Below are 23970 nucleotides of genomic sequence, written 5' to 3'. Positions count from 1 at the left end.
GAGATAGATATTGCCAGATAGGTATTATTGTGTGAATATATATATATATGTGTGTGTGTGAGTGTGTGTGTGTGTATGTAAATATATATAATATATATATATTCTTATTTACATATACGTACAGGGTATATATTAACTTATACACGCGAATAAGTTTGTGTATGACACGAAAATATCAATGCGTATACAGACATATACTCCCATAAGAGACTATACAGGTGTACACACAAACATACGCATGTGTGTTTGTGTGTGTGTGTGTGTGTGTGTATTCATGCACGTATACATACACACAACAGTCACGTCTGTAGAACACTTTGGAAGAACGAACTTGTGTATGTCACAAATATATATGTATATATGTAAGCATTTATATACGGATACATATATGTTTATGTGTACGTGCTTATTGTTTATGCATATATACACACACACCGACATATGTAGGCACAGGACGTCATGAAACATGTACAACACAAAAAATACGAAGTACGAGTACATGGAATATGAACTATTCTTTCGAACAACGAAAGACACAAATGGAAAACAAGGCAAATAACATAAAGGACGACCCTTCATCAGTTGTTGGCTGTTTTTGTACTCCCGTGTTTCGAGCATTTAATATATATATATATATATATATATATATATATAGTATTATATATATGAACGCCCGCATACGATGTAGCTGTGTGGTAAGCTTGCTTACCAACCACATGGTTCCGGGTTCAGTCCCACTGCGTGGCTCCATGGGCAGGTGTCTTCTACTATAACTTAGGGCGGACCAAAGCCTTGTGAGTGGATTTGGTAGACGGAAACTGAAAGAAGCCCGTCGCATATATATATATATATATATATGTGTGTGTGTATGTGTGTATGTGACTGTATTTGTTCCCCGACATTGCTTGACAACCGATGCTGGTGTGTTTACATCCCTGTAACTTAGCGGCTCGGCAAAAAGACACCGATTGAACAAGTACTAGGCTTACAAAGAATAAGTCCTGGGGTCCATCATTTTTCGACTAAGGGCGGTGCTCCAGCATGACCACAGTCAAATCACTGAAGCAAATGAAAGAGTAAAAGAATATACATGTATTTAATATACGTACGTTTTTGTGTTTATATGTTTCATGTAAATATATGGATGTTTATGTTTGTAAATATCTGTGCACAGTAATCCCTCGACTATCGCGGGTTTTACGTTCCCCTAACCCCCGTGATAAGTGAAAATCCGCGAAGTAGAAACAGCACTGTAGGGAATATTTTACTTCAATTATTTTTATAATTCGTATATATTTATTTTATTATAAATGCAAAACAAAGTCAGGGAGGAATCGACGTAAGCTTAAATCATAATCCCCGGTAGGTGAACCGCGATATGGCGAGGGATTGCTGTATATGTATATCTATATTTATGTCTATATCTATCTGTCTATCGGTCTATCCACTCATGTGTTGATAATTGCAACTTTGGATATCAATACTCGTCTATCCAAGCATAAATACACCGTGGAAACAACGAGCACATTCGCAATCACCTCATACATATATCTCTGATAAATATTCATGTATTGTAAACACAAACCTCGTAATAATTAATTTCAATTAATTTCTATAATTAGCAGTATATTGGAACATATGTACGAGCATCTATCTACCACTTTCTTTCTTTCTTTCTTTCTTTCTTTCTTTCTTTCTTTCTTGCTTTCTTTCTTTCTTTCTTTTTTCTTTCCTTCTTTCTTTCCTTCTTTCTTTCTTTCTTTCTTTCTTCTTTCTTTCCTTCTTTCCTTCTTTCTTTGTTTCTTTATTTCTTTCCTTCTTTCTTTCCTTCTTTCCTTCTTTCTTTGTTTCATTCTTTCTTTCCTTCTTTCTTTCCTTCTTTCCTTCTTTCTTTGTTTCTTTCTTTCCTTCTTTCTTTCCTTCTTTCCTTCTTTCTTTGTTTCTTTCTTTCTTTCCTTCTTTCTTTCTTTCTTTCTTTCCTTCTTTCCTTCTTTCTTTGTTTGTTTGTTTCTTTCTTTCCTTGTTTCTTTCCTTCTTTCCTTCTTTCTCCCTCGTTCCCTCTCTCCTATCCATCTCTGTTTCTATTTGTATTATTCTCTCTGTGTGCCTCTCTCTCTTTCTCTCTCTCTCTCTCTGTATATGTAATGTATATATCTACACACACACACATACACACACACACACACACATATACATTATGTCTATATCCATGTGCAATATAAACCTGTATGACACATATATCTCCCATAACATGTCTACATGGGCTGCGTACGTACTTATTTATATAACGCTTACCAGAGATTAATATCCATAGCAATAATCTTCCTCTCTCACACACATACACACATATTTATATACATACACTTGCACACGCACGCAAGCACAGTGCACGCATGCATGCGTGTATGTGTGTGTGTGCATGTGTGAATTTGTGTGTGTGTGTGTATGTGTGTGTGTGTGTGTGGTTGCGCGTGTGTAGTGAATCGGTTTAAAAACATCCTTTTATCTAAAGGATTCTCATATCGAACATCACGCCGCAACCTTTGCTGCTAAGTTTTTCATCTCATCATGATTATTCCAAACACACACAAGCAACAGATTCCACAGAATTTCAGCACCACCAAAGTGTATCTAGTACTCCTCATATTGATTTGGTCGGAAAAATTGTGTTTATGTTGTATGTGTGGCTTGTTATACGTTCACTCGTGTTTCTGTGTATCTGTGTGTCCGTTAGGATAGTAACGGAATCTATGTATTGGCGAATGCAATCGATAGCTTGCTACCAAAACACTTTCAAACACACACACACACACACACACACACACACACACACATACACACAACGCACACAACGCACACACACACACACTTAATTACTTCTCTCTTTATTAAATAAGTATAGAGTTCCTATGAACGTCTATTTTTGTATTTCCTTGTTTGTAGGTGGCTCTCTGCATCAGGTCTGCTTGTTATATAAGTAGGCGATTCTGCTTCCATAAAGGGGAGATGTCAATTAAAATGTCGAAGGTGCGAGCATGTATCCTTGTTTCCTATCTTAACGAGATTCGCTGAGGCAGCGCTTCCCAACCATTTTCGCGCATTCGATTCGTTTTAGGCAAGACAATTTTTCTAAGCACTGCGAGCGGACATGGTGGTCGTATGCATAATATATAAATTAAATATTACATATATAATGAAATATAATATAATATATTATATATAGCCTGCTTACCAGCCACATGCTTCCGGGTTCGGTCCCACTGCGTGGAACCTTGGACAATTATCTTCTGCTATATCCTCGAGCCAAGCAAAGCCATGTGAGTGGATTTGGTAGATGGGAACTTAAAGAAGCCCATTGCATATATATATACATGCACACACACACACACACACACACACACACACACACACACCACACACACACACACACGCACGCACACACACACATATATATATGTGCACGTGTTTGTGTGTCTGTTTGTCCCCCTACCATCGCTTGACAACCGTTGTCGGTGTGTTTACGGCCTCGTAATCTAACGGTTCGGCAAAAGAGACCGATGAAATCAGCACTATGCTTACAAAGTCTACGTCCTGAGGTCGATTTGCTCGACTAAAGGTGTTGCTCTAACATGGCCAAGTAAAAGAATAAAAGAGTAATATATATGATATCAATATATAAAAAGTATATATATCTATATAATATATATCTTATAATACATGTATATATATATATATACATACACATATATGTATGTATATATATATTTTTATATGCATAAATATATGCATATGTGCGTGTGTGTGTTTGTGTGCAGAACTAGGGGTGGCCGTGCTCACCAACAATGTTTCCAAGTTCAGTTCCACTGCGTGCCACCTTGGGCATGTGTCTTACTCTCGCCCCCAGGCCGACCAAAGCCTTCTGAGTGGATTCGACAGACGGAAACTGAAAGAAGACCATCGCATATGTCTGTCTGTCTGTCTGTCTGTCTGTCTGTCTGCTGTCTATCTATCTATCTATCTATCTATCTATCTATCTATCTATCTATCTATCTATCTATCTATCTATCTATCTATCTGTCTAGAAGGGCGAATGGCACCGCGAGTGTCGCGTTGCTCTCAAGCAACTCTGCCGTCCCGGGTCGACCTTGAGTGACTTCAACACAACCAAAGCATTCTATAGGGGATTAGTGGAGGGGAGGTACGACGACGAGCTCGGGGCAAACCTGGGCGTCGACGAGGAATACCTGACCCGCCTGTTTCAAACGACTTTCGGCCCGGGACCTATGGACAACTTCCAAGATCCCTGGCCTGGCGGTGCTACCGAGAAGCGCTAACCCTTTCGGGATAAGCTCTATAGGCATGGCTCGAGAAACACGGGGCCGACCTGCCCGAGATGCGGGCAGAGCGACGAAACCGCTCTGCACGCAATCGTGCAGTGTCCAGCAATTTCCCACCTGTGGGCTTATGTCGACGACTGCTGTCACGTGTGGGACGTGTCGGTTTATCAGCCGAGTCTATCGTTATATCGTCACGCCTCCTTCCTTCAAACGGGAAGGAAGAGCTATTTTTATCATACTTGTGGCTATGGCGAAAGAATGTATCTGGTGGACGCGTCTGAAAGGATTAGAGAGCAAACCTTTCCTCTCCTGTCAATCTCTCATCAACTTCTTCAAGTATCACTTGAAGAAAAAAGTGAGAGTAGAGAGGCAAGTTTTGTCTAGTGAATGTTTTAAAAAGATGGGTGAATGTAGCAAGGATGGCACGTATGAATGACGAAGCCACCTTGACTATGATTCTATGAACCGTAAAAAATTAATACAGAGAGTTGCTTATTTGCAAAAAAAAAAAAAAAAAAAGAAATATAACATGACTTCATTGACCGAGGTTACCGTGGTCTTTTCCGTAGGCTTTTCTTTCCACGGGTAAACCTCACCTGTCCCCCCCCCTTTACACTCATATTGACATTTCTGTGATAACGATCCCTATTGATCAATTTTTTTCCTCTCCCCTTTTTTTAACCCCCCTTTTTTTTGTCCTCTTTCTCTCCTTTACGATCCCTTTTGATCGACCCCCCCTTTTTTTTATTTTTTATTTTATTTATTTTTTTCTTATTTTTTATATTTTTTTTAATTTTTAATTTTTTTTTAATTTTTAATTTTTTTTTAAACCTTCAAAAGAAAAGCTCTACCTTGTAATTTGTTCTATCTGTGTGCAGCCCTGTGTGGCTAATAAAGAAACATATCTGTCTATTTCTCTATCTGTTGATTTGTGATACACGATCTCTTTTGATCGGAATTTCATTTTCTCCTTTATTTTCCGAAAAGAAAAGCTCTACATTGTATTTTCTCCCCTCTGTGTTCGGCCCTGAGTGGCTAATAAAGAAATGTATCTATCTATAATATATATATATATATATATATATATATATAATATATATATATTCATTTGTTTGTGGTGCTTGTCCCCAATAATGCGTGGTAACCGGTGCTGGTTTGTTTACGTCCCAACAACTTAGCGGTTCAGCATAAGAAACCAACAAAATAAGTACGGGGTGCAAATAAAAATAAACTAAATACTGGGATCGTTGGTTCTTAAGACTAAACCGTTTAATGCAGTGCTGTAGCATGGCCATAGTCCAATGACTGAAAGTAAAAAGATAAATTATAAAAAATGTAATACATATATAAAGTAAAAAAAAAATTGCGATAGGCCAGAAAAAAATATAAATAAAAAGAAATTATCGTTTCTTTGCGGCCTGGTATCAAATGATCTATGATCTGGTACTGGTCGGTGGCCTGGAGATCAGGGGTCATCTGAAATATAGCAAAAGAGGACTCTTACATGGTGGGACGAGTAGCCAAAATATTCTCCCTAATCAATCTTCACCATCTTAAAGCAAGAAGGGGCCAAATTGAACAATCTTTGATATCGCAAAATCTTCAACATCGCCAAGACGAAAGGATGGTTCGGTGACTATTTGAATGGTTCTATCATTCTATCCATTCGATCCGAGTCGATCTGAGAGTAAACAATAGCACAACAGCAGTAGCATCGCTGTTAACAACGATCATATCAATAATAATAATAATAATACTAATAATAATAATAATGATGATGATGGTCACATGAAATGAGAAAGCAACCATACTATGGCATATGCCAATACACACAGATAGAGAAATTAAGGCCAATTGGCCAGATATAGTTGTCAGAGATCAGGAAGAAAAAAAATGCTTTCTAATTGATGTATCAATACCAGCAGATGACAATGTTTCTCTAAAAAAATGGAGAAACTATGAAAATACAAAGACGTGTGTGTGTATGTATGTATAATACTGTATATATATATATATATATATATATATATATATATATATATATATATATAGATATATATATATTATATTATATATATACACTTATGTGAATGTGGTGTATAGATATTATATATATATTATATATATATATATATATATATATATATACATTATGTGAATGTGTGTATATATATATATATATATATATATATATATATATATATATATCTATATATATATGTACCGTATTTTAACGTGTATAAGGGCCCTTCACGTAAAAGAACCTTCTAAATTTGGGGACTTAAAATTTGGAAAAATGATTTGTAAGGGATTATAATAGTATCCATGTATTTTTTTTACTTGTTTCAGTCATTTGACAGCGGCCATGCTGGAGCACTTCCTTTAGTCGAATGAAATCTACCCCAGGACTTATTCTTTGCAAGCTATGTACTTATTCGATCGGTCTCTTTTGCCAGACCGGTAAGTTACGTGGACCTAAACACACCAGTATCGATTGTCAAGCGATGTTGGGGGGACAAACACAGATACACAACATATACACACACATATAAATATACTATGTACATACATATATACGACGGGCTTCTTTCAGTTTCCGTCTACCAGATCCACTCACATGGCTTTGGTAAGCAAGCTACTTACCACCCCATATTTTTAACCTAATTTTTGACAAAAATGGTTTCCTTACACACGTTAAAATACGGTACATACATACGTGTGTGTGTGTGTGTGTGTGTGTGTGTGTGTGTGTGTGTATTGAGCATATATATTCAATACATATCGCCAAGGGTAAACGGTAGTTTAATAGTTAATGCTTCCAACGGATCGTTTATTGCTTCACAGCAATTCTGGCGTAGCAGAGAAAGGGAGTGTCCGTAACCTGAGGCAGTACAAACAAAGGAAGGGATTTCGCTTACATGAAATTGTATTCTTGTTTATTTATTTATTTTCTTTTTTTAGTTTTTGTTTTCTCTCATTTTCTCGCTGGTGTTTTACATTTTTCACTGACAAACGTGCAACAGCGAAACCTTATCACATATCTACAAAATTCCTCAGGCGAAAACGGAAACCGTGACAAGAAACACTTGCTCAAGGTGGCTCGCAGTGAGAACAAAGCTACGTGTTCCCTTAAGTGGACGAAAAACAAAGTTATATCCGGCCAGTTTTGAAACCAGACTCTAAAGGGAGGCCAGAAAAAAAAAACAACCGGAAGGAGTTTAATTCGTTTTTTCCCCCGATTGAATCTGTTACTCTGCGCTCTTTTTTAATGTTATATTAACGATTGCTTTACTTATGTACTGAGCAGAGCTGTATATATACACGGAGACATTGTTTTCCATTTAAAAGAGGAAGCGGTATCGATCTGCTTCGTTTCAGAAATATTGATTTTATCCACATAATCAGAAAACCTTAAAAGTTTGTGTAGAAACAATAATGGGATTTGTATGACGTTGTAAAATGTTGTAAAACGAACCGAACTACACTCTGGACTTGCTACCACAAGTACTGCTGCCACTACTGTTAAAACAACAACAAAAACAAAAACAACAGCTGCTGCTACTACTACCACCACCATCATCATCACCATCAACACCACCGCTACTACTACAACAACAACTACTACTACTGCTACCACCACCACCACCACCACTACTACTACTACTACTACTACTACTACCACCACCAACACCAATACTACTACTACTACTACCACCACCACCACTACTACAACTACTACTACTACTGCTACCAGCACCACTACTACCACCACTACTACTACTACTACTGCCATCACCACCACCACCACTACTACTACTACTGCTACTACCACCACCACCACCACCACCACCACCACCACCACCACTACTACTACTACTACTACTACTACTACTACTACTACTACTAGAAGTAATAACGATAATAGATAGTAGCAGCAATGCAATGTTTCCCAGGTTGACGTAAAACAAATGAGAGGCCATTAGGGGTTAATGGATCTAATCGACCCCTTTCTCGACTTCCATAGAGTCTGTACCAGTCATTGCCGACCATAAATGTATCTATACATGTGAATGAAGGTCAGTCCAAAATGGTTTGAGGAAGCCTGGCAGGTGCTGATGCCTGCAGGCTTTTCTCCTTCTTCGCGCTACCGATGTTTATCTAAAACAGTATTTCCCAAACTTTTTCGGGCTGCTGCCCCCTTGACACCCGGACCACATTCCTAGCGCCCCTGCCCCAACTAACCCTCACAAACATAAACCTCTTTCTGAAACAAATTCAAAGCAAATGTATTTCACAAATGAAACTTAACCCAATGAACCCGTTATTTTGTTGTTTTTACATGAATCGCTACCCCCATCATCGCCCCACTTTTCTTCAACGACCCCTTGAAAGTTTTCACCAAACCAGGAGGGCAATAAGTGAAAGACAACCTACGGGGGGTGGGTGAAGGAGCTTGGTATCTGAACTGGCACTAACTCAGAAGCCGGACATATACTATTAGGTGTTCCACTCCACACCACAAAGACCATGCCAGTCCACCTCTTTGACGTATATATATATATATATATATGTGTGTGTGTGTGGAGGGGGGCGTAAATAACATCGTTTCTCTTTCCGTTATTGTTTTCAGTGCAATGGAATTGCTTTAAGTATCATTTATTCCTTCGATCTTTAAAGTTATTCATATAACTTTATACATTCGTGGAACGTTACCCAAATGATTAGAACAAAACTGAAAAACGCAAGCCATAGAATGTTGATTGTGTTTACATAAATAAATAATAGTTTCCGTTAATCAAAACTTGCTTTATATCGAGTGCTTTTCTTTAGAGTCTCTGGGAAAATGAAGCTTTCTCATCGTCACATATGGCGGTCGATAGTGAGAATCACTATAAAGTCGGACAGTGTTTATTGCGGGGCTTAGTCACGTGTCTAGTTTCGGAATTGAATGACCATCATGTTTGTGAACGAATTTATCATTCATTCTTCCAAGGTCGATAAAATTACTGTCCATTTCTGGAGCCGATTCAGTCATCTCCTACACAAACTCTGCCATCTTGTGTCTGTATTTGGAAATTAATTGTTGTTGGTTAGCCCCAAGCTCCGTCGGTCTTGATTGAACAAACCTATAATTAAAATGTCTCTCGCTATTATCTCCCCATCTATGTTTCTTTCAAGAGACTGTGAATCCACTGTTGTAATAGATACAATCTTATTTTTAAAACGACAGAGTGGGATTTAAAGGAGATTACGCTGATATTTCAATGAATTTGAGGGACGATGTAGCAGCTATCTTGTTGGTTTGGGTAAATTATACAATAAAATGTCAAAAGAAAAATAAAAATAATCTGATAATGTTTGTTGATTTATTCGTCTTGTGAAGAGAATGTTTCTTTAATTTCAGGTGGGTGACTATTCTTTCCACAGGCATTTCTTACTGAGAGATAATATTAACGCCATCCCAGACGATGTACACAACTCATTGAATTAATACTATAAATAGAGATGACAGCCAGGAAGATGAACAAACTGTTCTCTTTCATTTCTTACACTTAGTTCTTAACTATCTTAAATTACTCAATCGGTAATTCTTTAATTTATAGCTCTTCCTCATATTTTCTTTTGATCTCGATTCATATTTAATTTCTCTTTTCTGTTTGATGGCCAACTTTAAAGCTTCACTTTCAATTGATTTGAAGATTTCATCAAACTACACGTCTTTCAATTCTCATTATTATATACCATTCTATCAGATGTTTCGAAGCCATTTTAACTGTTTGTAAATAAATTGTTTAGTGAATAGATTTCTGTCATTATTTTATTCAAAAACTCAAGCAAAATTAAAATTAAAATGTTTCTATGTAATAAAATTTTCGCAAGAATATCGTATATATTTTAATAAACACATATTTGTCCATCAGTTATGATTTCCAAATATTTGCTGGAAATTTCTATGATATATTGATGAAAACTTCGAATACAAGATCTTACAGGTGATTCTTGGTTATCTAATCTTTAATCACTGATATTTTGGTGAATAAGAATGTACCAATCATTCCTGTGAAGGTCTGTTTTCTATACAGAAGAAGCAATCAGTTAGAAGCTGTATAGCTTTTAACTGAGTACTTCTTACATTTTCAGCGCCACAATTCATCTTGGTGTGTCTCATACAAGAATTTCGCTTCTGTATTGTAATCTAACAAGACATCCGAGGTTTTTTTTTTATAATGTTGCCGCTGCTAACTGCATTCTATTGTTCTTATCCTGTCCTATCGTTTCACGGCGAATGTTGTCATCTGCTTTTGGAAGGCTCTGTCGTCTGGTCACCCAAACAATGTATTTCCACTCAAATGACACGAACTCTTGAATCCCTTGGTTCATGACTCGACTCCCCGTGCTCTCTATTATTCTCTCTTATTTACAAGGTTCTAAAATAAAGTCGAACGTTTAAGAGAAGCGTCACTGAGAGGACAACGATAAACAAAAATGCCGCGGAGCAAATTTTCTTTAGATTTAGTCAATTGATTAAGACAAAATACTAGCATTGTTTTATTATTATTATTATTATTATTACTAATATTATTATTATTATTATTTTATTATTATTATTATTATTATTATTATTATATTATTATTATTATTACCTTTGCACAGCTTCTAACATTGGAGATGTACTACAGTGTCAGCTGTTCACTACCAGTGAACGAAGGTAACACTCCTCATTTTTCGAGCACCATCCGGAGTGTTCGAGTGGTTTCGAGCAGTGCTGTTTTCTACAAGTGTTCCACCCTTATTGCAGCCCCTGTTTGTTGTATGTGCCTCTCGAGATTTTTGCTCACTGTTCCCAGGGATCCGACCATTATTGGTACTACTGCTACCTTTTTCATCAACCACAACTGCTTAACCTCCCAAGCTAACCTGTTATATCTATCGACTTTTCTTTCTTCCTTATCGCATACCTTGCTGTCAGCTGGACATGCTATATCTATGATCCGTTCTCCTCCTCCTCCTTCTTCTTCTTCTTCTTCTTCTTCTTCTTCTTCTTCTTCTTCTTCTTCTTCTTCTTCTTCTTCTTCTTCTTCTTCTTCTTCTTCTTCTTCTTCTTATTATTATTATTATTATTATTATTATTATTATTATTATTATTATTATTATTATTCTTTTATGTTTGACTTTTGCTTTGCTTTTGCACAAGTTGGCTCCAAGTCTCACCCAGAGACCTCAAGAGACAGCAAGTTGGAAGTTCATGTTGGTGTTATGCCTAGGGTGCCATATATTTGGTTTTGTACATAGTGTTGTTCTAGAGAATGTTCAAGAAACCATAAAAAAATTATGCTTGTTTTAAAACTTGAGATTACATAGAAAGTATTTTGCGTAGGATATGAGTAGTTTCCATGAGCACTATCTTTTGATTTTCTGCAATTTTGGGGGTTTCCTGGTATCTGAGGTAGGTAGCAATCAGCCCCTTTTGCTATCATTCCTAGGGCACCTATAGCAACAGGTATTATTTTAGTTTTCAGGTTCCACATTTTGCTAATTTCTATTTCAAAATCTTTATACTAGCTTAGTTTTTGTATGATTATTATTATTCTAATTATTGTTATTATTATTATCATCATCATCATCATCATCATCATCACCATTATTATTATTATTATTATTATCATTATTATCATTATCATTATTATTATTATTATTATTATTATTATTATTATTATTATTATTATTATTATTATTATCATTATTATTATTATTATTATTATTATTATTATTATTATTATTATTATATTATTATTATTATTATTATCATTATTATTATTATCATTATTATTATTATCGTCATCATTATTATTATTATCGTATTATTGTATAATAAATACAAATATAAGCATAGATGGTAGAGGTCTTTGTAACAACTGCTTATAATCAATCATTTAGCAATAACCGAGACAAACAAAATGTCCTCCAAGATGAATCACCTTTTTAGAAATCCTATCTGTACCGTTTTATAATGAAGTCTGAGAAAGGGAATAAACCGCCCTATTTAATATCAAGTGATTTGTTTAAGCTTCTGTAAAGTGGTTTAACGATTCCAGCCTGTGGAAGTTATCGACTTATTGTGTCTCATTAAGTCTGAGAGGCAGAAATCTTTTATACTTTATCAATTCTTTCTGCTGCTGAGTCAAATTCTCTGTCAATATTGACAACGTGTATCAGAAATTTCCTGTGTTTCAAAGTTCTCTTTGAAGAAGAAATATAATTATTATTTTGGATAAAGGGAAAATATAATAAGCTAATATTTTTAAAAGATGTTTTTATTCAAATATTCTGAAATTACGTATGTATCTTTTAGTTGATCTAATTTTTTATTTTTATATTTTTGGGTTTGATGTTAAAATGTCAATAATATCTGTGTGAAGTTCTATTTCAAGCAAAATGTCTTTATTAATATATACTTTATATAGTATTTGGTGAATAATAATAGCATTAGGTTTGGTTGCAGATACTCCCAGCCACCCAGCCACTCAGCCACCCAATGGCCATAAGTTCGCTGCACTTCTGAAGGATTGTCAGTGTAACTCAAGCGGAACAAATACCATGAACGGCATTTCTATATGAAAGTGTGTGTGTGTTGCTTTCCGCGTCGGTGTTTACATCGTATGGTCACACACAGGCCACACCACCACCACCACCACCACCACCACCACCACCACCACCACCGCAACATACACAGTGTTACTCACAAACTTTTGTTTACTAAATTTCATTCCGCTTTCTCCACAAAATACTATTTTCAAGACATCGGTCAATATAAGTCTAACTTAGTAAATATTTGCCCAACGTGTTTGCACAAACCGTACATGAAGGGTTTGAAAGAGAATTTTCAAAGCAGGCAGTCACCTCCTCCTCCGCCACTCCCGAACCCACTCTCCACGAATATTGGAAGAACACAAAGCACTTCTTAAAGCATCAGCATGTTCTTTGTATTTTCTACATGCAAATAGAAGTTCTCTTAAAAACTGGTTTAATTTCCATTCCAAAGTGCACTGGACAGAAATCGAAACCGAAAGAGATGCAAAGTTTTTGATAGACAAATAGTAAAGCGTTAAAGGGATAAGAAACCTTCCTAACTTGTCCGCTCCCTCTTTAGTGCTTAAATAGCGATGCCATTTAAGTGTCTTAATTTCTCACAAGAAAATTGCTGCATTTCATTAAATGGAATTCTACCGATTCTGCCATTCCCCGATCGCACCAAGGGCGGCGGATGGCAGAATCGGTAGAAAGATGTATGAAGTGCATTGCTGTATTTAGTGATGCACTTCTTTATTCTGGGTTCAGATCTCGCCACGACCGATTTTGCTTTTCCACTTTTCGGGCACGATATAACAGTCTTTTTTTGGGACTGACTGAAATTAGTGAATGTCGAAACAGGCGAATATTGACACTTGCTAACTGCTGGCGGAGAGAGGCTACCATTGAATGCTGGGCACTGTAAGAAGACATGGCAGTTGGGTGATAACAAGAGAGTAGCTGACGGCATATATACAATTATATACACATATGTACGAAAATGTTGGCATAAAGTTATATTTTTGTATCGATATATGGCATCGGAAGCAAAGGAAGGAGAATAAGCAACATGTCTGACATCGTCCATTAAGAATTACTTGCAGACACGTTTTTGTTTCAATCATGATAAAAGCTTTGATAAGACAGAAAAGACTCAGGTGTTTTGCCACGAAACAGATTCTATCGATATATGGCTTCAGCTGTGTACGTATGGTTTGACATACATTTCAAGCTATGCTATGGTAGTATTTCCTCCAGTTACTATATATATACACTCATAACTCTATCTATCTATCTATCTATCTATCTATCTATCTATCTATCTATCTATCTATCTATCTATCTATCTATCTATCTATCTATCTATCTATCTATCTATCATCTCTCTCTCTCTCTCTCTCTCTCTCTCTCTCTCCCTCTCTCTGCTCCTCTTTGCATATATATATGCGTGTATGTATAGGTATGCATGTGCGTGTTTGCCTGTGTGCAGAAAGGAAAGAGAGAACAAGGCATAAATCTGTGTGTGATTATATGTTTGTGCATAAATAGGTGACTATGTTGCTCGTTCTCTATATCCTTGCATACACACATCGTTCTGTATACTCTATATACACATTAGCAAGCAGACAATCGTCATACAACAATAGATTTCAGTATGAAACATCTATGGTATTGATTTCATATTTTGATACAGGATCAACCTGTTCAATCGTATTCACAGCAGGAGTGAAGCCGAATGGTTTCTAGCGACCATCCAGAATCCTATATTCTTTACTACCGCTTCTTCAGTTCTCTTCAGTTATCGTACGAATATAATCAATAGTCCAAGAGTAGTGGAGTAACAGATTGTGCAGAATCAGCTCTATCGTTTATTTCCGTATCACCCTTATACGTTCAACTTTGAAATCTACCCAGGTCAACTACGCGTCGTGTCTGTCTGGTGTCAATATGGAGAGTGCTAAGTATTAAATGCGATCAATTTGATTATTGTCCTTCCCTGAAATTAACCTTTTATAAACATACCTCCAGTTTTTTTTTTCCTATAAATATTTAACCTTACAGGAAAATATTTCAATGGACAAGAAATCCTTGAACATCCATTAAGATATAAATTATTAATTAATCTATAAGTCTACTTATTTGGTACAAACCAACACCTGATTGTTGGGAGAAAATTGTCAGAGATTTGTAAACAAACGTAAGTTTGTATGTCGAGAGGTGAAGTATGTTTTCTCATTCCAACTCGCAGCCATCTTCACAGAAAACAAAAATAGGTTTGATGGCGTCAAGGCTTGGCTCAAACAACACAACAAACCTTTCATTACTAACAATACACGAATGTTATTATTCTTAGTACGTCTTTCTAGGCGTAGGCAGGGTTCCGTGCAGAGATATTTGCTTCCCTACCACATGGTCTCGGGTTCAGTCCCACCTCGTGGTGCCTTGGGCAAGTGTTTTCTACTATAGCCACGGGCCTACTAAAAACTCGAAAGTGCATTTGGTATACGGAAACTGAAAGGAGATCGTCCTATACATACACACACACACATACATACACGCATACACACATACATACATACATACATACATACATAGGATCGCGGTTTAGATTCCCAGTGATTATCGTTGTGAGTGTTTATTGAACGAAAACACCTAATGCTCCACGAGGCTCTGGCAGGGGGTGGGTGGCAATCCCTGCTGTATTCTTTCGCCACAACTTTCTCTCACTCTTTCTTCTTTTGGCCTGCTCGCTTAGCCAGCGGGGTGGCGTCATTTGAAGGCTAAGACAATGCGAAGCACATTGTGACCAACGATGTGTAGCAACATCTGATAGCCTGGTCGGTCACGTGATCACGTGATATATATATATATATATATATATATATACATACACAAACATTCATACATCCATATATATATATGTATATATATGTGAGTGTGTGTGTGTACCTGTCCCACACCACTGCTTGACAACCGGTGTCGGTGTGGTTACGTCTCCGTACCTTAACGTTTCGACAAAACAGACTGATAAAAATAAGTACCATGCTTAAAAAGAATTACTGAGGTCGATTCATTCGACTATAAATTCAAGGTGTTGCCCCAGCATCGCCGCAGTCTAATGACTGAAACAAGTAAGAGATTAATAGAATAAATTATAGAAGATCAGTCTGCAATGATTCCAGTTTTGCTTGGATTCTATGGTTGTTTTCTGCGTTATGATGTGAAGACGGAAATCTAAATCCCGATCAACGTTTGTGACGTCTTTGCACGTCTGTGTGAGTTGCTGGAAATAGCGATTAAATCATTCTTTAATCACACCTTAGCGCCTTAAAAAAGATTAGGCCAGGCTGAACAACGCGGCTCTAGATACGATATGTCTAAAGAAAAGACAAGATAGTCATCAGTCATCTGTCGAATGTCTTTGATCATAGGTTGGCTTGGCACTAAATAGGAATGTTTGATTATGTTTGGACAATGAATGGCACTTTATGTCAATTATTATTTGGAACTGGTAACAGACCCAGGATTAAATAACAACAACAACAACAACAGCAATAATAAAAAAAATCTTGAAGAGAAAAGCTAAATGCATTATCACGAAACCTTTTAGAATGACTGAATACTGTAATAATAGAACTATAAAATAAATGGACTTTCGCCAGTTTCGAGGATGATCGTTTCACTTCTTCCATCAATTGAATTAACTTGCCGATTGGATTAGCGTGCAGAGTTTGAGTATTCTAAATGTCCATGTATCCTCAACTCAATTCTTAGGCCTAATCATTGCGATACAAAGTGATGGAGGTGGGTCTTTGAAATATAAGCAGAATTCATCCATCTGGTTCCGGCGGACTTTCCATTTGTCTAGTTTCCCTCCAAGACAATAGAAAAGAGCTGTTTAGCCATGCAGCCATCCACACTCTCTTTAGTTATTCCATTTATTGGTTCTGCATTTACACAATAGTTGACATATGCAATTCAATCAGTTTTTGAAATAATCGACGGTAGAGCCATATCTGTATCTGCACAATTATCTATCTATCTATCTATCTATCTATCTATCTATCTATCTATCTATCTATCTATCTATCTATCTATCTATCTATCTATCTATCTATCTATCTATCTATCTATCTATCTATCTATCGGTCTATCTATCGGTCTGTCTGTCTGTCTGTCGCTATTTCCATATATGAATGCACACTTTTCCATATATGAATACACACACACACATGCACGCACACACAAGCACACATACACATACACAGACATATATATATATATATGTATATATATATAGCTAGCTAGATAGATATGCATATATACGTATACGTATATATATATATATATATACATACACACACACACACACACACACACATATATATATATATGTATTGTATATGTACATGCATATACATATACAATTATACACGCACACATGCCCACATATACACACTCACACACACATATACATGAAAGTATATAAAACAATATTCATGAAATGGCCTGCCTTCGAAACGTTGCTGCCTTCTTCACTGTAAAGCCGGCAACCAGTTTCGTCAGCCGGTTAATATAACGATGCATAATTCAATTATAGGAACGCAGCTGAGGTGAGAAGAATGCGTGCGTTGCGGGGAGACACGGTTGCGCATTCATTTATTTTCACTTGGCTTTCAAAATCCTAATGACTTCAAATGCCAGCATGTCTCAACCAACGTACAATTCTCGCCTGGAGTGGTATCAAATCTCTTAACGAAAAGAAAATAAATACAGTCGGATACGCTGCTGTAAGAAATTCTCCGCTCCAAGAAAACGTGAAGGTATTTTAGAATAGGTGACAATGGGATTTGCATACAACTGAATATGAATCATGTGTTAACAGTTTTGCGAGGAAAAGCTGCATGACGCCATAGTTTGTTGTTATGTGTTACCTCTAATAGTAACACTAACGACTAAAGACAGAGCAGACGGAAAAGAAACAATGTTGAATTGCATTTTCTTGACGGTGTCAAGGAGCTATGAATTTTTAAGTACATCAGAGTAAGAACAAAAACAAAAAAAAAAAAGCAGTGGATAATCTAGAAGAGGCAAACATGTCTGTGACAAACAAACATTACTTATTCACCTGACATCTTGAGATGAAACCTATTAAAAAAGATTAAGCGACAACAAATGAAAAACAGCCACGAACAAGTTTATATGTTCAAGGTGGGTTGAAATGCTTGCTAATAATAAAGGTTGGTTGCGGAAGCATCCAGGCACCCACCTCCTTAAGAAGTCTCAAAAATCTTGTGAATATATTCTAATGTTTTCGAACAGGAAGACAGCGAATCTCGTTTAAAGTATCGTTATTCTGTGAGGTTTGTTCGACTGTCTGAATAAATAATTAAAGATTTTACATGTAAATAAGTCAGAATAAATGCAGGAAGAGATATGATCACAGATTCTTTTATTAGGAGTTTTATTACTTGAAGTCCAATGATGTCATAAACGAAAATGTAAAGCAGACATCAGACGACGACTCCATCCATTCATGGCTTCTTTGACATGTAGTTGCTTGTTTCTTATGACGTCATTGAATTATGAAATGCGTAATTTCTTTCACTATAAGTCTTTGATTAGGGAATGGATACCTTTAAGTTGTTAGCTTCCGGCTGCCCTTAGAGAATATTGTTGATAGAATTTCCTGGAATACTAATCCCTTTTTAGTGCTAGGTAACTATATTTACTCAGAATTATATTTTCCCTGAACTCTATCTACCCTCAAATATATCTACCCTCAATTTACTACTTTTTCTGGGGAAGCAAATGTTCCGAGTGAGCATTCAGTCTACGAATCTCTGATGACGAATGGGGATCGATCCGACGGAAAAATAGAAAGCTTTTGATCATATAAGGTCTAAAGATGGTGTTAATGGTTAGGCAAACTCCAATCGCACCCCAGACATTTCGACATTTTAGGCAGGTTCACATGTAACTGGCTTCTGGAATGTAAATCGAGCAGAATTGCCATCTTCGTTTTAAGAGCATAGTTTTAAAGAATATACTTTTAAAGTTTAGAATTTGATTGCACGTTCTAAATACGGTTCTAAATAAATGAATGAATCCAAGAAACGTTGAATCAGGTAAGAATATTAAAATTTACCATTGGTTGCGATGTGATGGTTAAGGTTACCATGTTGAGGTCTTTCTTTCAATGTATAGATACATAAAGGAATTTGTAAGTTTTGAGTTCTCTATTTTGGCATTTAGAATATAAAATAAATTGATACACCTCCTATATATATACATACATACATACATATATATGTATAATATATATATATATAATAGGTTATCAAATTTTGGTACAAGGCCAACAGTTTTGGGTGGAGAGGGGTAAGTTGACAACAGTACTCAACTTGTACTTATTTTATCGACCCCGAAAAAATGAGAAGCAAAGTGGACTTCGGCGTAATTTGAACTCAGAATGTAAAGACGGACGAAATACCGTTAAACGTTATGCCTTGCGTGCTCACTACTCTGCCGGTTCACAGCCTTAATACAGCGGTATGTATAGATTGTAAGTTTTGATTATAAGTTCCCATTCATAGTCAAAATAATCGAAATCCCTTCTATAACAGAAATAGTTAAATTACCCCCAAAATCGGAATATAAGAACATCTGATTGATTTCTTTATTTACGGTGCCTGATTCCGACGGAGATGCTATGGCGGCCATTCATAAGGAAGCGTTGTTTCTCTTGGTGTTGCTAGGTTTCAAAATATTTTTTAAAGAAAAATAAAATGCATTTAACATGAGTACAGTGCATAAATAGAAGCACACACACACACACACACACACACACACACACACACACACACACACACACACACACACGCAGATACACACACACACACATAATACGTGCATGCACATACCGAGGAACAAACAAAAATGGCGATATATGTGTAGTCGTGCACACACACACGTACATGCAGAAAAGCAAGCGTGTATACAGGCGCATAGACAGAGGAATATACAGACGCAGATAAATGCAGCTTGATTTAAATACCAAATAACATAATGGAATATTTAGAATAATTGGTGGAGTGGAGTGTTAGCATTTATTCGGAACTGTAAAAACTTTAAAATTCATTGACGTGAATATAAACATCTGGTACGATCCAGCAGCCGCGAAGCAGTTTTTCATTGGGATTTTGTCTGTTGCAAAATAAACTAAATGTATCGTAAGAGTGTTTGATCGATTACTTGAAGAGAAGGAGAATAATAATTAAGAAAAAAAAAAAGGTTGTTTCGAGAATGAAATTTGCGTAGATTTTAAAGTAAAATGACTCCACCGATTCGAACTTTTCTATGCAATGAAATAAATGAATAAATAAATAAATAAGGAAGCAAATAGTCATTGGTTGGTGTAAATTACTGGAAATAGTAAATAAAAAATAAGCGAAAAGTAACGCAAGCACTCAGAGATAGTTTACATAACGAAGTAAGAAATAAAAAAAATGAGCCGTAAATTACTCTGCATAGAAATAGTTTTGCTTCCAAATGAAATGCTTGCGTTTCTGATCTCTCTCCTCACCAAAAGAACGTTTGAATAAATGTTGTAATTTTTAATATTAAATACGTAATATATGGTTTAATTATAAACAGGGGAAAATGTTAGCCGTTTCTCAGCAGACTGAAAAAAAAAACGATGAACGACTTTAATCGATTTTCGAGCCTTATAGGGTTTTCAGCAAATGCGTGGTTAACACTTTGACAATCTCAAGGAAATATTCAGCCAAACAGTTTATATGCTCAAGAAATGCAGCAGTTACTCTATGAAGGAGTCCTTAATTTGCATATTGAAAGTGTTGATCACTCTATAAATACCAGCGGCCTGTCAACGGGGATCTTAGTCCACACAATATTAAGGTATGATATATATATACTAAGAATTTGCGAAAAAAAGCAAAGCAAAAGACGAAGACGGGTGTGTAAACAACAAACAGATGTATTAGTTTAACGCTAGGGATGTGAGAAAGTCTTTTATGTTTCGAGCCTACGCTCTTCTACAGAAAGGGACACAGAAAGAAACAGGGAGAGAAAATAGAAAAAAGGTTTGGTGGCTAGCGACCTATCATGGCGAAGGCCGGACAGAGGGATCCCACACGAGAGCTATATATATATAAAATTATAATTTCGGGTACCTGAGAGATACCACTACGCTGAAATAGCTGTCAAAACATGACTCTAAAGCCACATTAAATGTTCATATGGCTCGAGACTACGCTCTTCAACAGAAAGGAACACAGAAAGAAACAGGGAGAGAAAATCAGGCGTCTCGATTTTCTGAATTCAAATACCATCGAATGCGACTTTGCCTTTCCTTCTTTTGAGGATCGATAAAATAAGTACCAGCTGAACAATGGGGGTGGGTGGGGTGTAATTGAGTTACCCCTCTCTCGAAATTGCTGGCCTTCGGTCAAAACTTGAACTCAATATAAATACCATTCATATTGATTTCTATTTCAAAAGCAATCCTTTTTCATTATACTTGTTGGGTAAAGAGATCACAACATAAAAAACAATTTCGAAACATCGTTTTTTTTTCCATAAAATATACATATTTAACAATCATTTGACAAGCTCTTACTAAACACTTCATTAATACGTAATGTCTCTTGATTAGGGACCAATACTCACTTCATCCGATTTATGCAATTAACCATATTAAATAAGTGACGTCATACAATATTTATACCTAGCATGCGGGGATGTCATTAATTATTTTGTCAACCATGTTATTGTTGTCTTACCAATTTATTTCACTCCAGGAAATGAAAGAGACAACCTAATCTCTCTTGCATCCTTCATCATCATCATCATCATCTTTATTATAATTGATGCAAAATTTTCGTTCTGGGAATTTTGGATTAATCATGTCTTCTAATATATATATATATATATATATATATATATATATATATATACACACACACACACACACACACATATGTGTGTGTGCGCGAGCATGTGCACTGAAATAAATCCCCACTGGTGATAGTTCGCTGATATTAAATAAAGTGTTAAACGCACATAGGACGAACCTTACCAGCTCCACCCCGTTCGGCCGTCGCTAATGGATTTGTTGAGTATAGAAACGGGTTTGGATGCTTATTTCCCTGGGAGTTGTCCAGTGACGCCGACAGCTCTGATTAGAAGCCAATAACTTTTGAAAAGCGATTAAAACTGTTCATTAGTTTTCCAATCTACAGAGAAATAGTAAAATTTGTTTCTATTCTACTACTGTACACACACACACACACACACACACACACACACACACACACACACACACACACACACACACACACAGAAACACACACATACATACACATGTATGTGGCTGAAACTAATTTATGTTCTTTTAATTTACTATTTGTTGACCCAAATACTTCCACTAAACAGGATCTCACCCGTTTCGCTCCTTCACCTTCAAGATTCCCTGAAAGCACCTGACGAACTCTGGGCAGCTCACTTTGTAGAGTCCATCTCTTTGGCCAAGAACAGAGGCTGAATCTGCTACCCTGATGACCCTCTCAACATCCTTCAATTTTGAATATTTCAGCTGGTTGATTGGTTATTTCAGATTGTTATTGGAGCTTGATTGGTTGATGATGGCTTCATTGTGTTTAGCCTTTACTTCTGCCATCGAATCGCTGAGAATGTCTTTGAGGAAAAAGTTAACTTCTTCTATTCAGTATCTGAGACGGCCACAGCACTTCTTTTTAGAAATATTTTCTTTTAGAAGCAAGTGCAGCTGGGGTCCGTTAAGGTCTTATACAGTTTTTTGAAGGTTCGAAGATCTTTGCAGAATTAATATATTTTTGGTAGTTCCACTGCTTTTATAAGTAATTCGCTTCATGGCACTTTTCGTGGCGAAACCATTCGGAGGCGCTGGCGACAATAATGACAAACAGTGTCGAATGTATGTTGTTTGCAGTTTCTGCGGAAATAGTTTCAATAATGTTAACAACGTCTGTCAAATAGCTGACATTCGTTCCTTTTGCAGGTTGGATGCCGATTCTTAAGCTTATGGTAGCGAATGTTTTGCATGGGTTAGAAGAATGTAATACGTGGCGATTCTGGTTTTTGTGGAATGACTCTTCACCCTGTTTATTCTACATCCCACCCGGCCTAAGAGTTCTAAGCTACTTCTATTTCCCTTACTCTATGACTTGTGCGTGTGTTTGTGTACGTATGTGATGTGCATGTGTATATGTATATGTATGTACATATATACATACATACACACACACACACACACATATATATATATATATATATATATATATATATATATATATATATATATATTATGTGTGTGTGTGTGTGTACATATAGTGCCATATATATGGGAAAAAGTCACAGTAGAAAATGCTAAAATAATTTTATAAAAAAAAATTCAGTACCGGTTTCGGCTATTGAGACTTTTTCAACTGGAAGTATGGAAAACAATTAAATTTTGGAAACCGGTACTGAAATGATTTTTATGATAAAATTATTATAGCATTTTCTAATATATATATATATATATAATATATATATATATATATATATATATGCTAAAATGAGTATTACAATTGGTTGATAGCTGATGAAGAATTAGACACCATCTGTGTTTGTCCCTCACTATACGTTATGTCGTTTATTTATTTACCATACATTTTTCATTTATATATATATATATATATATATATATATATATATATATATATATATATATATATATATATGCGCGTGTATGTGTATATATATATATATATTGCGTGTGTGTGTGTATGTATATGAGGAGACTCCCCTTCGGTCATGAATGGCCATGGGATTGCACCTAGAAAGTTACCCTCCCAGGCAAAAGTCCGGGCAAGGTTGTTTTATGGAAGGCCAGCAGTCACCCATGCATACCGGCCTCCCCTCTCCACACCATTGATGTTATCGAAGGGACAGGCAAAGGCCAATACAGCTTGGCACCAGTGATGTTGCAACTCATTTCTAAAGCTGAGTGAACTGGAGC

General features: G+C 36.3%; 1 protein-coding gene and 1 long non-coding RNA gene across 3 annotated transcripts in view; one reads left to right on the top strand and one right to left on the bottom strand.

Moving 5' to 3' along the window:
• The window catches only part of LOC115211980 (zinc finger and BTB domain-containing protein 4-like), a 319288-nt gene that overhangs the window by 4533 nt on the left and 290785 nt on the right, over positions 1 to 23970 (top strand). The window lies entirely within an intron of this gene.
• On the bottom strand, positions 9690 to 18441 carry LOC118763398. The gene is made up of 2 exons (XR_004999148.1): positions 18178 to 18441; positions 9690 to 10110 (listed from the first exon to the last, which is right to left on the bottom strand). It is a non-coding gene; the product is annotated as an uncharacterized LOC118763398 (long non-coding RNA).

This window comes from Octopus sinensis, linkage group LG5 (assembly GCF_006345805.1).
Source record: "Octopus sinensis linkage group LG5, ASM634580v1, whole genome shotgun sequence".
Taxonomy (NCBI): Eukaryota; Metazoa; Mollusca; class Cephalopoda; order Octopoda; family Octopodidae; genus Octopus; species Octopus sinensis.
The sequence above is the reverse complement of the archived record's forward strand: the minus strand, read 5'-3'. Positions and strand labels throughout refer to the sequence as shown.